This window comes from Orcinus orca, chromosome 2, assembly GCF_937001465.1.
Source record: "Orcinus orca chromosome 2, mOrcOrc1.1, whole genome shotgun sequence".
NCBI classification, from domain to species: domain Eukaryota; kingdom Metazoa; phylum Chordata; class Mammalia; order Artiodactyla; family Delphinidae; genus Orcinus; species Orcinus orca.
In genome coordinates, this window is record NC_064560.1 from 27,238,556 (window position 1) to 27,263,531 (window position 24,976).

Below are 24,976 nucleotides of genomic sequence, written 5' to 3' on the forward strand. Positions count from 1 at the left end.
CAGCCGAAAGTAAATGAGCGGAGGGGAACTGCCACTTCAGTGGGAGTTCACCTGGTGTAAAATACTCTGTTCCTCGTGGGTAAGTCTCTGTGGCAAGAGCCTTGGCATCACTCCCCGTTGCTGCTAACAAGACAAAAGGCTGCATTTGCTGTGCTCCAATTGTAAATGTTCCTTTCGTGTGCTTCTAAAAAGGCTTGTTTTAAACAAGACCTATATTTGGAGAAAGTGAAATCCTTGGAGTAAGTTTTTTATTTCACTGATCTGAGTTTCGTAGTGTGGAGTGTACATTCTATTGGGACAAGACGTCCATCAGAACAAGCCCCGTATGCACGGATCTGTAGGTGAATATGCTTTGGACGTCACATTGTAATGCAGAGGTTTCCACACTAAATTGGACGTACGCCTCTTACAGCAAACCTGCAGTAGATGGAAACATGCATTTCTGTGTGACTAGTAAACCCAATACTCCCTCTTAATTTCTAGTAACTTTTTAGTATCAGGCTTTTTAAAGGCAGATGTCAAAGCACCAAGTTTACAAATGCTAGACACACGGTTAACACAATGGCATCGACACTCGGCTGTTAGGGAGTACGGAGAAAGGAACAAGGCAAGATGACTGTATGAACATAACTAGTCCACCTTTAGTAGGTCTGAGTATCAGGGAACTGCTGAAATAGCAGAGAGCCGCCTCCACTGGAAAGACGGCACGGAGCCTGCTACCGCGCGCCAGCCTGTCCTCTCTTGGCCCTGTGTAAAGAAGCCGGTCTGCAAAGCTGGAGGATGCCAACAAATGACCAAAACAGACCCTGATTGTGAGTGAAATTAAATGTAACTACAACAGTGAGCCCATAACCATGGTAGTGAAATAAAATGAAGTGGAGGAAGCCCTGCTGTAATAACAACTTAACATCCACCAGATTGTAAAGCGAACGTAGGAGGAACCATTGAATGTGCAAGAAGAAAATTATCACCCAATATAAGCTGCACTGACATATATTCATGGTCACCTAGAGAACCCCAAAATCTGAACAGTGATTTTTTGGTAAATGATGGCTAGGCGCTGGTGGTGCTTAATTCATTTCCCCACATCACGCAGAACCGATGGTGCCTGGTTCAAGCGTGCTTCATGTGGAGGGAACATGGCGTGAGCTGACCCATCACAGGAGGAGACAGGCTTCTTGACCCCACTGGCGGGCCACCGAGCGGTGGCACAGTGGAAAGGCAATGGCTAAGAGTCATGGCCTGGATTTCCAGTGGCCTGGATTTTAACAGGAGCTCTGCCCGTAGATAGCTCTTTGATCCTGAGCAAGAAACAACCCTCTTTTCATCTGTCAGAATAGTGGGGATTTTCCATCTTTCAGAGGGGTGGATAGGGTTAAAGGATTTTTAAACTTTCTTCCTTGTCAAACATTACATTTCTCTACGATGGTCATGACTGGGTGTAGGATGCTGATGCTGTCATTTCCTGGACCATCACTGCTTCTCCTTGGTTCGTTGGCCAGGAGTGCCCCAAATCACTCCATTGTATCTTAGAACTTACTCAAAACATCCATAAGCACCTGGGAAGGTATGTAAGCACCTCCTTTTCCAGCAGGAAAATCTTGTTACTGGACCATCATGAGTACACAGAGCATTCAGATCACGACGCACAGATGTTCTCCACTTTTCTCCGTTGATCACCCACTGGTCCATTCAGAATTCACTCCATGTGGACGTCAAGGGGTCTCTCCTCTCTCACCCCAGGGTCCCTTGAAGTTCATCTCTACGTCTCTGATCTTGATCCTGGCTCCATGCTACAGGAGCAGCACAGATATTGTAAACACCAACCTAACACTCCCCTGGAGACTTCTGGGTGTTTAGAATTCCACCCTACTAAAGATTTCCACCCTGGAGGAGGCTGGAGGGAAGGGAGAGAGGATGTTGGGGAGGAAGCAAGCCCCATCCTGTTGGTTAGCGAGACAGTTTTCAGGGAAACCGTGCTACTGTTTGAATGTGAGTTCGTCCTAGCATTTGGGTTTTCATAACTCAGATCTGGAGTCAGCGCAGTAGCTCCGTCAACTGTGTGTAAATGTAATCTGCTCCATGGCCCGGTGCCTGAGACATTTGGCTGCAGTCCTAGTTTACTAGAGAATATTACTGGTAATATTAGTAGAGAATTTTTTAGCGAGTTGGCAGTACTCTCGTCTTGAACTTTTGTCTTTCTCCCCACAGGTGGGGCCACGTCCCTTGTGCCCACCCCTGCCTCAATCTCCACCTTCATCAGGTCTTGGCGGGTCTTCCTGCCTCAAGATTCCCCTCTGTTCTCACTCCAACCACCTGTCGCTGCAGACCATGGCCTTCTTCAACAGTTAGCCCAGGTGGTTTGAGTTCTCTGCCGTTTTCCTCCCAGAAGCCTCCCAGGCGCCCCTGTTGCCATGTGCGCCAGGGCCTGCTGAGCCCACTCCACTCCATACTCCCAAGGCTTTACGAACTCACATACGGTTTTCCTTCCCCTGCTGTGAGTATGTATGCAGTTAGATCTATATTTCATTAACATTTATATTCTCCAGAATACCTAGTGCTTAGTTCTTTCTAAATAAACATCAGATTCATTCAGGTTTCATCTGGAGACCATTTCAGCATCACCAGCTGTGTAGATCCTGTTCTCGAAATACGGACAATGTAGCAATCCCTCTCTCTCCGCCAACTCTTGTCGCCCTGGGTGCTGAGAGCTGAGGGAATTTGGGAGGTGGATTCTGGTACTCCCTCTGTCACTAACGGGCCATGTCACCTTAGCCTAGGATGGTGCCCATCTGTAAAGGTAGTCCAGCAGTGTGGTTTCCAGCAGTGCGGTTCCCTGATGGAGACCCTGGAGCTCATCTTGGGGCCCCGGTGGCCGGCAGGCAGGGAGCAAACCAGCCCCAGCCTCACCACGGCAGAGCTGTCCCATCCCTGCTCCACCCAGCACAGTCCCGCCACCATCTCATTTAGAAAGATGCTTGCACAGAAGATTGGAAGGTCCGCAAACCATGGTCTAGGTGACCCCAGTCCCTCAGCTTCTGGCGTGCATGTTACAGTTATGATGGCACATTGCTGCCACAGCACAGGGATCCTAATCAGAGTCCTCAGAGGACTGGGGTTCTGACCCACTTCCTGCATGGGCAGAGCACGTCAGAGAGGTCACCGGTAAACAGTGTGAGCACAGCTGTAAGAGGCCTTAACTCAGGGGGATGAACCCTGCCCCGCAGCTGAGACAGGGCTCCTTGGGCCGGGTGTGGTTGCAGCTCCACATCGGGATGTCAGCCCACCCTCAACTGTCCAGGAAAAGGCCACTTTCAAACCAGAGACTCAGAGTTAAAAATCCTGACACACATAATTGCTCACTGGGGAAATGCAAATCAAAACTGCAGCGAGATACCACCTCATACCCATTAGGATGGCTAGTATCAAAAACATAGAAAATAATAAGTTTTGGTGAGGATGTAGAAAATTGGAACCCCTGTGTGATGTTGGTGAGAATGTAAAATGGTGCAGCTGCTGTGGGAAACCGTACAGAGGTTCCTCAAAAACTAAACAGAACTACCATATGATCCAGCAACTCCACTCCTGGGTAGATGCCCAAAAGAACTGAAAGCAGCATCTCAAGATGGTATTTATACCCCCATTTCATAGCAGCATGATTCACAACAGCCAAAAGATGGAAACAACCCAGGTGTCCACAGGTGGATGAATGGATAAACAGAATGTGGTCCATCCATACAGTGGCATGTTATTCAGCCTTAAAGAAGAAAGAGATTCTGACACAGGCTACAGTGTGGATGAATCTTGAGGACATTATGCTGAGTGAAGTAAGCCAGTCACAAAAGGACAAATGCCATATGATTCCACTTACGTGAGGTACCCAGAGTATTCTAATCTATAGAGACAGAAAGTAGAAGGGGGGTTGCCAGGGGCTGGGAGAGGGGGTGGGGAGGTGTTGTTTAATGAGTGTGGAGTTTCACTTGGGAAATGAAAAAGTTCTGGAGATGGATGGTGGTGATGCTACACAACACCGTGAATGTGTGCAACTGGAGTTTACACTTAAAATGGTAAATTGTATGTTAGGCACATTTTCACAGAATTAAAAAAAAGCCCTTTGTACACCCTCTGTGGGGAAGGATAACCTGATAGAAAGCAATAGAGAAAATGCCCGTGGAAGGGCGCTGAGACCCTCCAGCTGGGGGTGGGTGTCTGTGCAGATGTGGCGCCCATCTCCCAGTTTCTGCAGCGGAAATGACACCACAGTGGCCAGAATGTGAGGAATAAAAATAGAACCTCTGCTTTTAGCAGCATTTGCCATAAGTTGGAAGCACCAGTGCTTTTATGCAAAAGGCAACTTTTTCTTCTTGCATCCTCTTAAGAGGAGTCACTTGATAAAGAATAGCTCTTGATTTTGTATAACCCAACTGAGGGGCACAAATGAGGTGGAATAGTCACACTTGGAGCAGATTCTCTAAAATCTGGTTTGTACCATTCGCTGCCTATGGCACCTCCTAAACCTCTAATCACATGGGCCTCAACTGTTTATTTTCCAAAATACATTTTAAGCAGAAATGTGCCCAAGGAGCAGACTCAGTAAGTTGGGTGCTGCATCACGTCCCTACATGCACACAGCTTGGATGAGTTTACTGAAGCCGGTGGGAGCTACACCCTCCCACTGGGATTGGTGGTTCAGCAGGGCTGCCTGAGCATCAGTCTACCTTTGCTTGTCAGGTGCCATGCCATTCCCCCGAAATAAATAACTCAAGAGTCTTCGAAGTTCTACAGTTACACCCTGCTCATTCCAGAAGTTATGCATGTGTCTCGTGCTTTGCGCATTTACTCAGTAAATCACATAACATAGCTTCGTGTATTCAGATATAAGTTCCTTAAAAGCAGGTGCCATAACTATGCTCTTTCAGCCCCGTATGGCCAGCACATAAACAGTTTACAAGAGGAGCTCAAGCAGTCAGGAGCTCGAGACATCAGATGCAGTGAAGTGTACATTGAAAAGCTGCCAGCTGTGGTCTGAGTGTCTGTGTCCCCCTCAAATTCACATGTTGAGTCCTAACCCCCAAGGGAATGGTGTCAGGAGGTGGGGGCTTTGGAAGGTGATGGGGCCATGAGGGTGGAGACCCCATGATGGGATCAGTGCCCTTTTAAAGGAGACCCCAGAGAACTCTCTCACCCCTTCCTCCACATGAGGACACAGGGAGAAGATGCTGTCTGTGAACCAGGAAGCAGGTCCTCACCAGACACTGAATTTTCAGGTGCCTTGATCTTGACCTCCCAGCCTCCAGAACTGTGAGAAATAAATGTCTGTTGTTTATAAGCTGCCTGGTGTTGTGTTATGGCAGCCTGAACAGAGTCAGTCAGTGCCCTTCCCACCATATCAGGTCTTGTTTTCCTGAGACGAGCATCCCAGACCTTGTGCCCTCAGCCTACTGTTTGAGACTCACCCCCACCTCCCCAGTGCTCCAATAACCAAACCCCTGCCTTTCAGAACACTCCCACGTATGTAGAGCCAGCTTGTGTAGCAGCTCCAGGCACACCAGGCACTGAGGTGAGCATGAGGACACAGACTCAGACTTCAGGGAACTCCCAGCCCTCCTTGTCTTTGCTTCAGTCCCATACTTGTATCCTCCCAGAATGTCCTTCTGGAATGTTCTTCAACACTGTCTCTACCTTTTAACTCCTTTCTAAATGAACTCAAGTTCTGTCTTGTTTATGAGGGCTTTTCTGAAGCTGTCATAATTAGTCTTTCTCTTCTGTCATCTCCCAGATTAGTTATGATATTGTGGCCATTCTATTTTGTATTAGAGAAAATTGCAAAGAGTTTATCTTCCTTTTCATAATGCAAGTTCCTTGAGACAAGAACTGGATTTAATTAATTAATCAGAGTACCTAGGTACAGGCCTTACATTCATTCACTTATCCATCCATTCATTTTTTTTTCTTTTCTAATGAAGTATTTATTAAGGGTCTAACATATTTTTTGTGCTCAGGAAACAGAAAAAGAATCTAATTGCTTTTTCAACTTTAGCATGTGACTTCTGCAGTTCATAGACCAACAGCTAAACCTAGAGGAGCAAATGAGACGGCCTTTTTCTTTGGAGTCATCGATCCCCTCATATTTCCACATACAATGCTAAACTGTGCATAAAATAAATACCAACAGTATGTAAGAGATGAGAGAGAGGTTTGGACTGGAGTTGTTGAAGATTTCAAGAAGATAGAATGTTTGCCCGGGGTGTGGGCTGATCCTTGTATATAATGAGTTGGATTGAGAGGGTTATTCAAAGGGGGAAGGAGGAGATCAAAAGCACCAGATGCTCAGATGTGCTGAGCAGAGGAAGCAGAAACAGGACAACCAGAGGAGGGCTGCTGTCAGGAAGATGTACAAAACTTGCACGGATAGGATAAGAACCAGACTTAAGACTTTGAAAGACAAGACTTTTTTTCTTAATGGAAGTATAGTTGATTCACAATATTATGTTAATTTCAGTATTCAGTTAGTGATTCAGTATTTTTGCAGATTATATTCCATTATAGGTTATTATAGGTACTGGTAATACATCCTGTGCTATACAGTGTGCTTATCTATTTTATACATAGTGGCTTGTATCTGTTAATCCCATACCCCTAATTTGTCCCTCCCCCATCCCTCTTCCTTTTGGTAACCGTAAGTTTGTTTTCTATATCTGTTGAGTCTGTTTCTGTTTTGCATATACATTCATTTGTATTATTTTTTAGATTCCACATATAAGAGAGAGCATACTGACTTATTTCACTAAGCATAATATTCTCTAGGTCCATCCACATTGCTGCAAATGACAGAATTTCTTTCTTCTTATGGCTGAGTAATATTCCATCGTGTATATATACAACATCTTCTTTATCCATTCGTCTATTGATGGACACTCGGGTTGCTTCCATGTCTTAGGTATTGTAAATAATACTGCTATGAACATTGGGGTTGGGGTGCATATATTTTTTCAAATTAGTGTGTTTTTTGTTTTTTTTTTTTTTTGGATGTAAACCCGAGTGGATTGCTGGGTTGTAAGATGGTTCTAATTTTAGTATTTTAAGAAACTTCTGTATTGTTCTCCATAGTGGCTGAACCAATTTACATTCCCACCAGCAGTGCAGGAGGGCTCCCTTTTCTCCACGTCCTCCCCCACACTTGTTATTTATAGGCTTTTTGATGATGGCCATTCAGACAGGTGTGAGGTAATACCTCATTGTAGCTTTGGTTCGCATTTCTCTAATAATTAATGACGTTGAGCATCTTTTCATGTGACTGTTGGCTATCTGTGTGTCCTCTTTGGAAAAATGTCTATTGAAGTCTTCTGCCCGTTTTTGATTGGATTGTTCAGGGTTTTTTTATTGATTTGTATAATCTGTTTGTATATTTTGGATATTAATCCCTTGTTGGTTGCATCATTTGCAAATATTTACTCCTATTCCATAGGTTGTCTTTTCATTTTATCGGTGGTTTTCTTTGTTGTCAAAAGCTTTTAAGTTTAATTAGGTCTCATTTGTTCCTTTTTGCTTTTATTTCTTTTGCCTTATGAGACAGATCCAATAAAATATTGCTACGATTTATGTCAAAGATTAAACCCTAAGCTAAGGTGTTGAGTCTCTAAAAGTGGAAATTCAGGCAATGACTGTTTATTCTCTTTCCTGGCTGGTTCAACCTGGCCCCAGAAAAATCCCTGTCCCACTGGACTCCTCTCATGTCTGAGCCTCCTTCCAGGGCTCTGCAAATTCCTGGGGTGACCAGTCGGCCCCACTCACTCCTCACTCCCTCGGCACCCTCCTAATTTCAGTATTTGAGGCATGATATGGGGGTGTTTGAAGGATCAGAGAGGTAGAACAAGGATATTTTCAGTTGTTTAGTGGTTTTTTCTTCATTCCCTCTTTCCTAAGCTCACACAAACCTGTCTTCAGGTTTTCTCCTCCTTAGAAATCTGAGTGACCACAAATAGATACCATATGACGTCTTGTCTCGCCTGTCCTCTCATGCAGCCTCTGAGCAGGTCATGTTATGCTCATCATAGAGCTGGGGAAGTGAGCAGGCAGATGTAGCAATGTGCCCAACTCACATGGCACACACACAGCTCACGTCCACAGGGAGGTGCAGCTCCACCGGTCGGAACCACCCTAGGCCCCTGCTTCTCTCGCCATTGCCTTTCCAAGGCCCACTTACCCTCTGCAAACACAGTTTGTTTAGGTCCATTGAAGGTGTTGGAATGGGTGCTCTCCAAAACCCCCACTGGATGCGGATTTCCTTCTTCCTCTCTTCCTCATCTTTGCCTTTCCAAAAAGACCAGTGAGGAAAGGGGATCAGTAGAAGAATTTGGAACAAAAAATGAGTTACGGTCCACCAAGGTTAGAAGGAAGATTTTGGGTTTTTCCTCAAATTACTTGAAATAATAAAAGAATGTAAGAGTCATGGGATTTGGGGAGCAATGTTTTCTTTTTCTTCCAAAGCATTTACTTACAGTGGAAGTGCTGAGATTAAGCCCTAAAGAGAAATGAAGTTACAAGACATAAGGTTTAAAATGGCTGTGCCTTACAATATAACATCAGTATTTTTAAAGTAATTACATCAATTTCCTTCCGATTGAAAAAATGTTAAATCAGAATCTTTGTAGGTGGTGATATGCAAGTCCATTATCATTTGGATAATGCACAACAGTGGTTTTCATAATTTAAAAAATAACATTTCCTGGGCTTCCGTGGTGGCACAGTGGTTAAGAATCCACCTGCCAATGCAGGGGACGCAGGTTCGAGCCCTGGTCCGGAAAGATCCCACATGCCGCAGAGCAACTAAGTCCTCGTGCCACAACTACTGAAGCCTGTGCGCCTAGAGCTCATGCTCCACAAGAGAAGCCATCGCAATGAGAAATTCACGCACTGCAACAAAGAGTAGCCCACGCTCGCCACAATAGAAGAAAGCCTGCATGCAGCAACGAAGACCCAACACAGCCAAAAATAAATAAATAAAATAAAATAAATTAATTTTTAAAAATCTTTATAAAAAATAACATTTCCAAAACTTGCTTTAAAGCATTTACATAAATATTTGTGTGATTCTTTTGCCATATCTATAAAGAATATATATATATTTTTTTTCATTTAGATTAATTTTTGCTTAGATGTATTCTGATGATTTTCTTGCCTGATACTCTCTTGAGAAAGCATCTTCATTTTCATTTCATTTTTTTCTTAAGAAAAAAACTATAATACACAGTGCATAATAACATTCATTTAGATTTTTCACCTTAACCTGATTTTTAAATTTGCATTACTAAAGCAGAACCTACCAGTAAAATGAAAGGAAAAGAATAGACTACTGCATTTACAGAATATATTTCTAATTTAAGAAACATTTTCTGCATTCTGAACTGTAAGTGTGGATTATGTATGAATTTCATAGGATTCAGATACTAGGAGTAGATTTTCTGATACCATGTGAATCTAGGTTTCCCACTTTAAAATATCAAGTGGTCTCCTTTAGACTTGGTATCCGCTGAGATGCTTTACAAGAGTGGCACTATAGGAACAAAATTTAACTGTAGCTATTATACGTGAAAAGAAAAACCCTCTCATGTTTTGAGAGGAAACAGGAAAAACAGCATTGAGTTAGTGAGGAAAAAGCTGTAGGTCTCTGTTTTCGCTGCTTCTTATCTCACAGCTTCGTTTGCAACACCAGTTCCCTGGTAGTTTCAGGGTTTCCACTTAATGATGCTGACCGTAACAAACCTACATTCACTGTATCTCCAGGAATGACTCTCATAAAATAAACATCCAACCATATTAGAATAAATTGTGTGTCTTTGTTAATATAGATTCATAGGAACCTAAATACATTCCTGATACATAAAATGGACACGTTTCTTTTTCCATTTGCTGGATCCGAATTTGAACTTACCAGCTGAAAAACTTGAAGACTGTAAACCTGGAAGCCCATGATATTCCAGGCATTTTAGGAAGGAGAACAAATCAAAGTAGCCCAGTCGAGGGCCAGTTGTAGACATGTGTGAGGATTATAAGTACATATTCCAGTTAGCCTGCTGACATCAGGTATGAGGTTGGCCCCAGGTTTAATGAACTTTCTTATGTCAAAAATGCCGAAATCCATGGGATTAGCCAAGTCTCTGTTGATCTAAAGCACCTGGGATTTCTACCGTCCATATGTTTTCATTTAAGGGCCAATTTACCCCAGGAAAGCTCAAAGGAGAGTTCCAAAATATATTGCTGTAACATTAAATTTACACAGTTGGCTTGCATTTAAGCAGTGTGTAGATGTTGCACATGATATGTGTAAACCCTTTATTAGCAGTGTCAGCTGTTGACAAATTACATGTAATTCTGGCGTTGCAGGAAACTCTGCATATGCTGCATGACTGCTTCTGTCAGTGGGGAAGGCACAGCCTTTCACGGGCTGGATCAATGGGCACTGCAGAAAGGACCTGATTTAAGTGACACTGGCCACCTGTGAATATCTGTTAGGCTCCCAGACTGCCCAGATTTGATTCCTAATCTGCAAAGAAACCTTCCTACCCAGTGGCTCCAGGCCACTCCTGACTCTGCACTTTCATGTCTTGGAGACCCAGATGAGGGAGAGGCCTTTCAGGGCCATTGCTGGCATCCGACCAGCGATCCATAGGCCTCTTTCTTGGTCTAAAGAAATGTAGCAACAGTGGCTCTATTATGGCAATCCCATGCTAACTGTCCTCACACTCCAAATGCTAGGTCGACAGGAGCATAAGGAACGGAGCGAAAGTCTTGAGTTGAAAACACCCACAGATCGCACAGTCCCCATCAGGGCTTTTCCCAGGGAAAAAGGGCCTGGAAGGAGGCTGGGACACAGCCAAGAAGGCTGCAGCCTGCTCCGTGCCAGGTGGCCCTCTCTGAGTTCATCCTGGGAGTCATGGGGACTCCCAGGGAGACAGAGAGGCTGGAGTGGCTGGGCCTCTCACAAATCCCAGTGAGCGCTGTGATGAGGATGTCCCTGGGCTGTGTCCTTGGAGGGCGGAGAGGAGACACATGTTCAAACGCCTGTGGTGCCAAGATGAAGCGTGTAGGATGCGGCAGGCCGAACAGAGGAAGGGTGTGGGTCAAGGTCAGAAGACGTTCACATGCAAGTGAAGACCCAGCACACAATCCTGTCTGAGGAGCCAGATTCCCACCCTGTGCAAGCGCGTAACATCAGCTACCGAAGAATGGAGCTGTAACCGTGTCATTTGTAGGAACTTTAAAAGTCTGGTCTGGGAAAACCAAGTCTGGGAAGTACTCTGAAAAGCACAGTGGTCCATTTACCCAGGTGGACGACCTAACAGAATCCCTTGTGGGTCTGAGCAAGAGGCAATAGTGTTAAAATCCAATTTTAACAAGAACCAACCAGGTCAGAATGGACCAAGAGAAATCAGTCACTTATGGACAAAAAGGAAAACTACATTTTAAAAAAGGACATGATTTTATCACCTTGCTGCAACTTCTTACATATGACTCAAGTCTTGATAACAGATCAAACCATTAACAACTTTCTGGTTTCTTAGGTAGGCGCTGCTTGAATACAAACCTACTGCAATTAATTAAATCAAATGGATTTAACAGAGTCTTCTGCATGACATAAAAGAAGTAGATGACATCCATCTTACTAGATGGCAATTCCAAATAATCCCACTTTGCTGTGGTGTCTCATTTGTTGTTTCCCCACATAGGAGTATAAGTATTTCAAGATGTGAAGTGGGAAAAGCTGATGTTGCATTCTCAGGTTTGTCTCATTATGTTTTCACTTTCTTTGCCACTCTTCAGATTACAGGGTGGGGGAGAGGGACCAAGATGCTGTCTTGAACCTTCTCTCTCCTTCCTCCTGAGAAAGAAAACCAGCCCCTGCCATCCTGGACCTGGTCTGGGACTCTTAGCCAGGCCTTGCTGTTCTCCCCATGAGTATAATAGCTGCACTGCATGTCAGCATCAGTCCAGGCCACCCCGAGACCAGGATGCAGCAAGACAAAAGCAAGACCTCCATGTGGTTATTTCTGAACACTGAAAAATACAAGTATCATACAAGCCACAAAAATGACCAATAATGCCATTTTCCTGGCAAATAGGAAAGACTGCTTCTTCTTTACTAATTATAGCTTTAGTCTTACTGTTGTCTGCTCTGCTTCCAGATAAGATTTGTGAATCTCTCCAGTAAAAAAATTAGCCCCGCCTCCTGACAGCACCCAGTCCAGAGTAGACCCCACTCCCTTCAGGCGTCCGCAAAACCACCTAACATAAGCCCAATCCTAGGAGTCATTCTAATACCCTCTTGCTGAGATACCCCCTTCCCCCAGGGTGGGTTGTCCCTTGCTGCAGCTCCTTTGACCACAGGGGTGTCCTGGTGTTCTTTGACTGGAAGCCGTGGGCCCCGTGCTCCTCCATGGGCACACTCAGTCACTCACAGCACTTCAGCCCATCTCCAGGGGGACAGCTCTCCAATCTCTGTTTCTCGCCTTGACCTCTTCATTGGATTATACTCAAGTTTTCAAATGCCTGTCAAATATTCCCAGATGCCATGTTGCTAGAAATCCAAATAAAGTTTGTCCCAAACTAAACTCATCATCTTTTCCCCCTTAACATCTTCTCTGCTTCCTGCAGCTCCCATCTCACATAAATCTGTTCTCTCGGGCTTTAAGTAGGAAAGGAAACCTATAGAAGGGCTAAAAGTTGCTAGATAACATATCAGGAACACCAAAGCCCTTAACCAAGTGTGAAATTCTACTTGAGTATTGTCCAAAAAATTACTCTGACACTTGTTAAATATGGTAAGAAAGTCTATTCAAGAAGGGACCACTGCAATGGGGTTTTGCAGTAGGGGAGAGAGATCGGACTCAACCCCAAATAAGGACATGTGGAGATTTACTGGCAAGGAGCAGAGTGGGAGTCAGTGGATGGAACACGACATCAGAGCTGGGGGACTCCTGCCTGCACAACTCGACCGGATTCTTGCAGAAGGCAGGTGATGGTTGGTGATGAGGATGATAAGATATCAAGGGTGGATAATGAGGAATTTGACCAAATATTGATGGTGGGAGATTTTCACTAAACTGACCCACCAGGATTCTTGCTAAAACTGAACTAAGCTGCCAAGGGTCAGAGCCCAAGTTTGGGGCCTGGTCCAGAAGACGCCTCAGAGGAGCCCAACCCAGGTTTGGTCAAGGAGACAGTCTTTGTCAGTATATGTGGCTTTATTATTCTTAATTTCATTTTCTTCCAATTTCAAACAAAAACAACAGAACAGCCAATGTTTAAAGTTCAAGGATATGGCAACACAAGATGATGATGTTCTTCATATGTGAAGACTTAATTTTGGGGGAAAAATTGCCTAAAGCAGCTGTTTTCTTCCCATATGTTTCTGTTTAAAACGCTGAGAAATCCTAGCTTTGTAAAATTCATACTGACCTGTCCTCGCCGTTTGAATGATCCTTCCATCAGTGTAAATGGAAGGAAGATGCCACTTACTGAAATGTTAGTCGCAGGCGGCAAGAATACTATGTTCTTCTCTCATGTGCACCTCTCTGCCCAGGTCTTCAGCTCAGCGTTGAAAAGATACTTTTCCTCCTGCTTTATCTTCAGCTAGGACATGGGTAATAGCAGTATTTGACAATAATCTTATAATCTGAACAGATAGTTTCTGAGACTGGATTTCCATCAGAATCACTGGAGGAGTTCTTTTTCCTTCATCTCATGTTTTTCTTTTAAGAAACATAGATTCTCAGGTCCCCACAATGTGCACTATCCCTGAGATTCTAATTCAGAAGATTTGGGACTTGAGAAGCATGATCTGTGAATGAAAAACACAAAACAAGAAACTCTCCCAGGTGATATTGATGACCAGCAAGACTTAGAAATTACTTACTAAATAAAATGACTTATATTCTGGACATTGTCATTGGGTCAATACAATACATTCTACCTTACTACCCTTTAAAACATGAAAATAAAATATTATTTTTTATATAAAAAGTTAAAGACTAGGGCTTCCCTGGTGGTGCACTGATTGGGAGTCTGCCTGCCAATGCAGGGGATGTGGGTTCGTGCCCCGGTCCGGGAGGATCCCGCATGCCGCGGAGCGGCTGGGCCTGTAAGCCATGGCCGCTGGGCCTGCGTGTCCGGAGCCTGTGCTCCGCAACGGGAGAGGCCATGGCGGTGAGAGGCCGGCGTACCGCAAAAAAAAAAAAAAAAAAAGTTAAAGACTAGATAAAGCAAAATATTTAGAATGCTCTCTGTAAATGTTTAAAAATAAATAAAATCCAGTGTGTGTTCTTCTCAAGTTTTATCAAGGTGTTTCATTCATAATATTAAACAAAATTTCTTTTAAATACAATTTTTCTTAAAGTATCTCTTAGAAGCCCTTCCTAAATCTTGCTTCTGTTCCTAAGCTTCAGGGCAGCCCTTATGAATAGTTCGTTTTTAAAAAACAAAGATGGGTGAGCTTTCTCTTGCCATTTCTGTTCTGCTTTTACTGATGGCGGCTGGTTTACCATCTCTTCCAGATCCTGTGCACACCTCCAGTAACCAATTAAAAAGATAGAATTTATTTTCACCAGATGGTAAGGTTCTTGGGGGCAGAATTATGTCTGTCCTTTCATTACTGTGTCCCCACTGCATTTAATAGCATCTGACCCGGAGTGTGTGTTGACTCTTTGTTAAAGGGGTGAATGTACAAATTTACAGTCGAGTAAGTGGACCTGATCTTCATGTGAGCAGCACAGATCATGACAGTCTTTTCTAACCAGAATGAAGTCATTTGTCCTCTCAGAAGTAAGAAATGTACCTAACCCCTCATATAAAGGGCATCTCTCTGACATCAACTGTGATTTGAAAAGTTTATGACAGTGCTATCTACACAAATATGAGATCATGTGATGTCAGTAAGTATTGGATCACTGGTCACAAATGTATGTCTGGCTGCCTTGGAAAAGTTAGTGTAATGTAAGAAACAGGCACTTCTGAAAAGCTAGATTCAAGACTCATATTTGTCCTAATTTAATTGCATGAAATTTTACTCTACCTTTCAGCTTTACCGGCCTCAGTTTCTTCCTGTGCAAAATACTTCTAAGGAGTAGGTTAAATTAAAGTTAACATTCTTAGCAATTCAATGATCTTTTCTTAGGAGAAAAGTTTAAACCACATGGCAGACAGAATAACATAAATCCAGTCTTTTTTTATTTTTTGGTAAAATATAGAAAAAAATGAGATGCCTATAATCATCTGTTGATTTTTATGTAAAATGTCTTTTTCTTTGTTACTTTTCTTATTCTTATCCCTGTAGTTCTCTTTTTACTATTTCAATATCTTACACATGCTTCTATGAATTGCCTTTGTCCCATGATCCTGTGCTTATCAATCTTACGATTATCCTTTTCTTTCAAGATTTTAAGATTGGGGAGATCAGACACCAGGCTACTTTTATTTCTTTATCCACAGTATCTGATAATAATATAGGAGCTCAGTACAACTTTGATGATGAGATAAATGAATGAAGAAGTACAGGAATGAAGAAATGGATTGTCAATGAGAAAACAAAACAACAAAAGGAACTTACCACTATCTCAGCCTTTGAAACTTGGAAACATTTTATTATATTTTATATTTTTTAATTGTAGTAAAATACACATCACAAAATTTACCATCTTCACCATTTTTAAGGGTACATCTCAGTGGCATGAAGTACATTCACACTGTTGTGTGACCATCACCACTATCCATCTCCAGAACTTTTTCATCTTCCCCAAATGAAACTCTGTCCCCATTACATACTCCCCATCTCCCTGCCCCAAGCCCCTGGCAACCACTGGACCTTGGGTTGCTTCCACCTTTTGGCTGTTGTAAATAATGCTACTTTGAAGATAGTTGTTCAAATATCTGTTCAAAGCCCTGCCTTCAATTCTTTTGGTTAAACACCCAAAAGTGGAATTGCTGGATCATACAATAATTCTGTTTGATTTTTTGAAGAACCTCCATACGGTTTTCTGTAGTGGCTGCACCAAATTACATTCCCACCAACCGTGTACAGGGTTCCAATTTCTCCACGTCCTCACTACACTTTTATTTTCTGGGTTTTGATAGTAAGCATGCTAATGGGGGTGAGGTGGTGGCTCATTGTGGTTTTGATTTTCATTTCCCTGACGGTTAGTGATGTTGAGCATCGCCACATGTTCTTATTGGCCACCTGTAATACTTTATGTTTTTGATGAGGCGTTTATGGTAGTCAGCCCCATAGATGGTTATTTGAACTTCTTACAATTTAGTTGCTGTATTACTGCAAACAATTGCAAACAATTTAGTTGCTGTATTACTGCCCTGAATGGTTTGTTACTCTCACACGATTACATGTTGACCAGTTGTCAGTCTGGTGCCTGGAGCTTTGCGCCTGTCATCTCATTTGATTCTCCCCCAAACTGGGAGTGGCACATGCTGGTGTCCCCATTTTATAGACGAGGGTGACACAGGCTAAGTGACTTCTCCAAGGCAGCATGACTAGTTCCCAGCCTGGCTGGAAATCAAGCTCTGGGCCTCCGACACCAACATAGTTTATTTGGGTGAACAAGTTGTGCTCACTGTGTTGATAAGCCTCACAGGTACTCAACACTGTGAAAAAGCAAACCCCCCAACCACGTAACTGCTCTTTCCTACTTAGATCATCCCAAATAGGAGAGACCCCCGATGATGCCATGTGTGTCACAGGGAAGCCCTTTCGTGTCAGGGCATCCTAACCCTGACTGGTACCTGGGCACTTCACTTATGCTGACACACAGCCTAAAAAAGGTCTTTACATCTTAATTCAGATGGTCCTTCAGCTTGATTAATGCTGTTAAGTAAAATGCTGTTATGCATAAAGGAAAAAAATAAATAGGACCTAGCTAAGTGCTTTTTTATTAGCCTTAGGGCAAGTTCATTAACTATGCTGGAACTGTTTTGTGTAATTTATGCATTATGTGCATGTACGTGTAGTACCGGATAAAATAGATCATTGACTCAATTAATGATAGCAGTGCCACCTCCCCTACTGGGTTTAGGAATCTATCAGAGTTTCTGATAAATCTAGTCTTCAGTAGCTTATGCATGGGAGCGACCTTCCATCGAGAAACATATATTTGGGCTTGGAAAAGGTCAAAGTGCCCTTTTATAAGCAGAAAATGACTGAATCAGGATCATTAGCAGCTCTGAGTAATCCTATTATTCAGTCTTCCCCTCCCGCCCTTCCTGCCACCTTAGAATTGTATTTGAGACCAATTTCCTCAGCGTCTTCCTTTTCTGCTGGTTTAGCAGTCTCATTGTACTTCTTCTGGGTCAAAAAGCATTTTTAAAATGTTTTGGCACCAGGGACCAGTTTCGTGGAAGGCAATTTTTCCACGGATGGGGTAAGAGGGTGGGTTCAGGCGGTAATGCAAGCGGTGGGGAGCGGCAGATGAAGCTTCGCTTGCTCCCTAACCCGCCACTCACCTCCTGCTGTGCAGCTCAGCTCCAAACAGGGTCTGTGGCCTGGGGGTTGGGGACACCTGTACTAAACAATCCGTAGTCTTTAAGTAATAAATCATCAATACCCACATTTAAAACAACCAGAACAAACTTGCTCAATTAACTAAAACCATCAGTCTAGTCTTTAAAATTTTCATTTAATCATCTTAAAACACAGGAAAAGAATGTGTTAAATAGCAGATGAATTCCAAGAGTCATTATTAGAAACCCATAGTTCCACTGGTCTCACAAGTCCTAATACTTAAGTTAACCTTGAGGTAGGGGTTGCATTTGTACAGATGTTGGGGGGAGTTGGAGAGTGTATCTGGAAAAAGGCGGGGGATGAGACTGCGACTCGGGGAGGCTGCCCTGGAAGACCGGGGACAGTCACAGCACACTGCCAGGTAATGTGGTACCACAGCTTACATTCGCAGAGCTTCAGCAAAAAGATAGAGGAAAAGTGATGTATTAATTTCTTTAGGAAAGTGACATAAATGTTTTGCACCATAAAATATATAAGAAGAAATTTGTGTGAGATTTGCAGCAAAAGAAAAGCTCAGAACATTTATAGGAACAGAAATTGACAAACAATATTGATGAATATATGGATTACATTACCTTTCTTTTTAAATAAACATGGCTTTCAGCCTAAAAGTAAAAAAGCCATTGGCACAAAAGGCCTTGGATTTTCCTGAGCCTAAAATATTTGGAAAGCAGGAATTTTCCTGAACCTTCTGCTACACTCACTAATCCCTACCTAAGCTACTCTTGAGTAAACTATTTTGAGAATGACTCATCCTGTACATACACTTGCCTCCTTTCAAAACACCAGCCCTCTGTTTGTATCATCTTTAATTTCTTTCATCAGTGTCTTATAGTTTTCTGCATACAGGTCTTTTGCCTCCTTAGGTAGGTTTATTCCTAGGTATTTTATTCTTTTTGTTGCAATGGTAAATGGGAGTCTTTCCTTAATTTCTCTTTCAGATTTTTCATCATTAGTGTATAGGAATGCAAGAGATTTCTGTGCATTAATTTGGTATCCTGCTACTTTACCAAATTCATTGATTAGCTCTAGTAGTTTTCTGGTAGCATCTTTAGGATTCTCTGTGTATAGTATCATGTTATCTGCAAACAGTGACAGCTTTACTTCTTCTTTTTCCAATTTGGATTTCTTTTATTTCTGTTCTTGGATTGGAAGAATCAACATTGTGAAAATGACTATACTACCCAAAGCAATCTACAGATTCAATGCAATCCCTATAAAACTACCAATGGCATTTTTCACAGAACTAGAACAAAAATTGCACAATTTGTATGGAAACACAAAAGACCCCAAATAGCCAAAGCAATCTTGAGAAAGAAAAACGGAGCTGGAGGAATCAGGCTCCCAGGCTTCAGACTATACTACAAAGCTACAGTAATCAAGACAATATGGTACTGGCACAAAAACAGAAGTATAGATCAATGCCACAGGATAGAAAGCCCAGAGATAAACCCACATACATATGGTCACCTTATTTTTGATAAAGGAGGCAAGAATATACAATGGAGGAAAGACAGCCTCTTCAATAAGTGGTGCTGGGAAAACTGGACAGCTCCGTGTAAAAGAATGAAATTAGAACACTCCCTAACACCATACACAAAAATAAACTCAAAATGGATTGAAGACTTAAATGTAAGGCCAGACACTATAAAACTCTTAGAGGAAAACATAGGCAGAACACTCTATGACATAAATCACAGCAAGATCCTTTTTGACCCACTTCCTAGGGAAATGAAAACAAAAATAAACAAATGGGACCTAATGAAACTTAAAAGGTTTTGCACATCAAAGAAAACCATAAACAAGATGAAAAGACAACCCTCAGAATGGAAGACAATATTTGCAAATGAAGGAACTGACAAAGGATTAATCTCCAAAATTTACAAGCAGCTCATGCAGCTAAATATCAAAAAAACAAACAACCCAGACCAAAAATGGGCAGAAGACCTAAATAGACATTTCTCCAAAGAAGATATACAGACTTCCAACAAACACATGAAAGGATGCTCAACATCACTAATCATTAGAGAAATGCAAATCAAAACTATAATGCGGTATCACCTCACACAGGTCAGAATGGCCATCATGAAAAAATCTACAAACAATAAATGCTGGAGAGGGTGCGGAGAAAAGGAAACCCTCTTGCACTGTTGGTTGGAATGTAAATTGATACAGCCACTATGGAGAACAGTATGGAGGGTCCTTAAAAAACTAAAAATAGAATTACCATATGACCCAGCAATCCCACTACTGGGCATATACCCAGAGAAAACCATAATTCAAAAAGAGTCATGTACCACAATGTTCATTGCAGCTCTGTTTACAATAGCCAGGACATGGAAGCAACCTAAGTGTCCATCGACAGATGAATGGATAAAAAAGATGTGGCACATATATACGATGGAATATTACTCAGCCATAAAAAGAAATGAAATTGAGTTATTTGTAGTGAGGTAGATGGACCTAGAGTCTGTCATACAGAGTGAAGTAAGTCAGAAAGAGAAAAACAAATACCGTATGCTAACACATATATATGGAGTCTCAAAAAAAAAAATGGTTCTGAAGAACCTAGGGGCAGGACAGGAATAAAGACGCAGACGTTGAGAATGGACTTGAGGACACGCGAAGGGGGAAGGGTAAGCTGGGACAAAGTGAGAGAGTAGCATTGACATATATACACTACCAAATGTAAAATAGATAGCTAGTGGGAAGCAGCCACATAGCACAGGGAGATCAGCTTGGTGCTTTGTGACCACCTAGAGGGGTGGGATAGGGAGAGTGGGAGGGAGGAAGACTCATGAGGGAGGAGATATGGGGATATATGTATATGTATAGCTGATTCACTTTGTTATAAAGCAGAAACGCTAACACACCATTGTAAAGCAATTATACTCCAATAAAGATGTTAAAAACAAAAACACCAGCCCTTTTCACCAAGCCAGCTGCAGCCATGAGAACGGAAGATCTAATCTGCCCCTTTAACTCATTCAGGATCATGAAGTCCCATCACAGCAGAGGCCAGGAATGGTGCTGAGTTGGCTGGGTTGGGTGGCTCCTGGGTCAGCTTCTATGCGTCTTTGCAAAGGTCCTTATCAGCCACTGAGATGAAAGAGCTGGGCTTCAAGGCCAGACAGCTGGATGCGAAGCTGGCACCTTCTCTTACTCGCCATGAGATCCTCACCAAATTCGCAGGGCTCAAAGCAAAATGAAAACGTGGGTTCCTTTGTTCAGAAAGCGTTAAGAATCTCCAGACAGCGAGGGCAGAGCACTGCACCAAGCCTGAACTATCTCTGATGTTCCTGTGTCCTTCAGCACAGGGATTTTTCTACCTCAGCTCCATGTCTTCACCCACGTAATTCCCCATGATCTGTCTGCATTACTGGGCCGTGGGAATTAGGACAATGAAGACAGCTCTCATTTACTAAGCTCGAACATGCCACAGTTTCTATGCTGAGCTTTCTACCTGCACTGTGTTTAATCTCTACTTGATGCCCCCCCCCCACATGTCTCATGTCAGATGCAGAAATTGTCTGTGGTCCCTGAGCGATGGGCTCACCATCAGCAGCTCACTGCTCTTCAGTGACAGAGCAGGACCGGAACCCGGTTCTTTCTGTATCCAGCTCTGCTTTTCATCACCTGCCCTGCCCTCAAGAAAAGCTGATTCACAAGCAAAATCCTATCCTCAATTCCTTGCCCTAATGCTTTTTTTGTTTTTTAGTACATTGATTCACCTTGGAAAAATTTCTGTAAATGAGCAAATAAAGACTAGATACCGTGACCCTCTGAAAGCAAGGGTGCAGATGCAAGCGACTACATCTGCAGGGAGGGGAGGTGGAAGCAGGAAAGCATAGGTCTCATGAGCCCAGTTCCCTAGAATTTGGTCCGAGGAGTCCAGGGCCATCCTTCCAGCTGAGAGGTCCCCTGTTCCTCCTTCTCCTGCCCTTATTAAAAACAGGAAGCTTTGTTACATCTATAACACCTTTCATTTTCTAAGCTGGATTGATTCCTGATAAGCATTCCTTTTAATTATTCTTTAATGTTTATTGCCTTTTCTTATCAAAAAATGGTGGCATGTTTAAGAATTCTGTCTTTTTTTCTTTTTCTGAAGGAAATCATTGGTCCTTCTCTCTACCCGCTTCCTGCATTTCTGCCATTTGTGAAGTTGAGTTTCTGGGAGTGGGAGGGGACCTGACTACCCAGGACAGTTATACTGGAAGTGAATCTGGAATCTGGCTGGGCTTCCAAAACCACTCATCTACAAAGAGGTTTTATAGCCTTGTAAACAGCTGTGGCAGTAAAAATCTCCCTGTTCAAATGACCAAATAAAGTAAGATAGGACTAATTTGATTTTTTTTAAGTGGGCTTTTAGAAAATAAAAAATCATTAACCCTAATTAGGTTTAAGTTGCCTATTTAATGGGCTAATTTATTTATAACATATTATTTGTATAGGAATGGCATTTCCACTATACACCTCTGTGTGCAAATAACCAGTTTCAGTAAACTGGGTCTATGTCTGATGAGAGTGTATGTCTGTCCTTCATCCAGAGAGCAATTCCCTGTCCTCCTCCTTTCTTATGTCATTAACCTGTGCAATAAGGTCCTGTTCTTATCCACATTTCCACACACTACAGCCCAACCAGAGCCTGACTCAGTGCCTGAGTTGCAATGCATCGACTCCAGTAATAGGATCGCAGGTCTGATGCACAGACTTTCTCATTGAGTTTTTCTTTTCTTTTCTTTTCTTTTTTTGTCACACCATGTGGCTTGCGGGATCTCAGTTCCGTGACTGGGGATCGAACCCCAGCCACGGCAGTGACAGCACCAAATCCTAACCAGTAGGCCACCAAGGAACTCCCTCATTGAGACTGACGGATGCAGTATCTGCTTTTCCCTTGCAGACCAAAGTAAGGGTTTTTGTCTTTCATTTTTATCTCTGAGACTGTCAGCTAATAATGTAGTTGTTCCAGGTATGGGTACGACCTGAAACTATAACTGAGTCACTGAATACCTCAGAAAAAGGAAGGCAAAAATGTCCGGGACAGACTGGCCTCATCCTCATCCCTCATGAATTATCCGTCACAGCAGTCGCTACCGAACAGAGACTCTCCAGCTCCCCGTAGAGTACCACACAAACTCTCTTCCACCCTCACCTGTAAAATTTTAATCCAGATGTTTCTTGTGTCTTAAACATAATCATAGCTGTGGGAATTCCTTGCCAAAATCTTGTGATAGTCTTTCCTACTACATTTTAACTCAATGTCCTCTTATTTTATGCTCAGACACGTGGAGAGGATTTGTTCACTGTCTCTTGCCCGTGATTTTTTTTTTTTTTTTTTTTTTTGGCTGCTTTGGGTCTTTGTTGCTGCGTGTGGGCTTTTCTCTGGTTGTGGTGAGCAGGGGCTACTCTTCCTTGTGGTGTGTGGGCGTCTCATTGCGGTGGCTTCTCTTGTTGCGGAGCATGGGCTCCAGGCACGTGGGCTTCAGTAGTTGTGGCACATGGGCTTCAGTAGTTGTGGTTTGCAGGCTCTAGAACACAGACTCAGTAGTTGTGGTGCATGGGCTTAGTTGCTTCGCGGCATGTGGGATCTTCCCGGACCAGGGCTCGAACCCGTGTCCCTTGCATTAGCAGGTGGATTCTTAACCACTGCGCCACCAGGGAAGCCCCCTTGCCCGTGATTTTGATCTTCAGCTGTGATTAAGTCTCCTAATGTTCACATACAACGTTATTTTATGACAAAGAAAAATATTCACAAAATGTGGTTAAATGAAAAAAAATAACCTCATATTTCTGGGGGAAAGCCAGCAAAAGGGGGGAAACAAGGCAGTTAAATAATTAAATATATGGAGAAAGTATAGTGGGAGGATGACACATGCCAACATTAATCGTCACTGCCCCAGGTCCCAGAAGTAAGAGGGTAGTCTGTTAGGTTTCTTGCCATGTTTTGAAAGCTCTGAACATATTTTGGAATTATAGCATTAATGTTGTAATCATTAAAATACTACAATAAATTGAATAAAGAGATTGATTAAAGTCAGACCAAGGGAGCATTCTGAACCTGAGTTCAGACCCTGGTGGGCTGATTCTGAATTGGTAGGTCTTTCCACGCTACACTTCTCTGTCTGGGCCATGTGCTCACAGGCTGGTGGGGGAGGAAAGGAGGGTGCAATTCACTTCTCTCCATTTCCAAATGCCCTACTGGGATCAGAATTACTGCCTAAATGACCAAATAGCTTGACGTGTGTTAATATCAAAAGATCTAATTTGAGCTAACAGGACTGTATTCAGCAATCAGTAGGGCTGGGGTTAAGGTTTGATTTGAAGAGGGAGAGGATGCGTAATTATGGCCATACCTTTGTTAAGACCGGCTTGCCTTATTCTAATTATAAATGTTTTTAACAAATTGCCACTGTGAACACTAGTTTAGGTCAAGTCTTGGCCACTGAATTCAAGAATTCCCAACATAATACCAGCTACATGCTAGACAGACTGTTTGATTCAAATTTATTCAGTGTCTGAATCTCAAATGATTTTCCATCAAAGGGATACTCCTAAATTCAGTCTCTCACCCATCCCTTAACAATTCCCTCCAGAGAGAGAGACAGAGAGACAGAGAGAAGGAAGTGAGGAAGGAAAAGCCCATTTTGTAGCATTTGTCCACTCACCGTCCATGGCCAATTTCAAGCCACCACGGTGACATCACTGACCTCAGAGCTGGAAAGGAACGTGCTCCGTGGGCCCTCCTGAGTTGGTGTGAACTGGTTCCAGCACATCACTGAACACAACTCCAACGTTGTTGCTGAGGATTTCCTGAATTTCAACCTCTCTGTGAAAACAGAGGAGCTACGTGTAATCAAAAATTGTATTACAAATCAAAGAAGATCTAAATAAGAGGAAAACCATGCTGTATTCAAGGATTGGAAAATCCAACCTAGTAAAGGTACCATTTGGCCCCAAATTGATCTCTGCAATTCCTATCAAAATCACAGCACGTTGTTGTGTAAATATAGACAAGTTTACTCTAAAACTGATATGGAAAGAAAAAGAACCTAGAACAGTTAAAACAATTTTGAAAAAGGAGAATAAAGTGACAGTATGCACATTACTTGACTTTAGAACAGGACTTGTTAAAAAGCTACAGTAACCAAAACAGCATGATGTTGGCAAAGGGTTGGACACATAGACCAATGAAACGGAGTAGAGATCCCAGAAATAGGCCCACACAAACACACCAGATTTTTGTTAAAGGAGCAAAAGCAATTTAATGGAGGAAAAGTAGTTTTTCAAAAAATGCTGCTGGAGATTTGGGTTGGTTTCACTTCTTGGCAATTGTGAATAATGCTGCTATGAACATGGGTCTGCACATATCCCTTCCAGACCCTGCTTTCAATTTTTTTAGATAAGCAAAATATG

The 24,976-nt window shown here is 42.7% G+C and overlaps 2 long non-coding RNA genes across 2 annotated transcripts in view; one reads left to right on the plus strand and one right to left on the minus strand.

Moving 5' to 3' along the window:
• The window catches only part of LOC117197391 (uncharacterized), a 416,054-nt gene that overhangs the window by 328,344 nt on the left and 62,734 nt on the right, over positions 1–24,976 (plus strand). The window lies entirely within an intron of this gene.
• Positions 1–24,976, minus strand: part of LOC125963429 (uncharacterized) — a 162,177-nt gene that overhangs the window by 133,671 nt on the left and 3,530 nt on the right. The window contains exon 2 of the long non-coding RNA XR_007475403.1: positions 20,027–24,389. This is a non-coding gene — a long non-coding RNA (uncharacterized LOC125963429). The remainder of the gene's footprint in view (positions 1–20,026; positions 24,390–24,976) is intronic.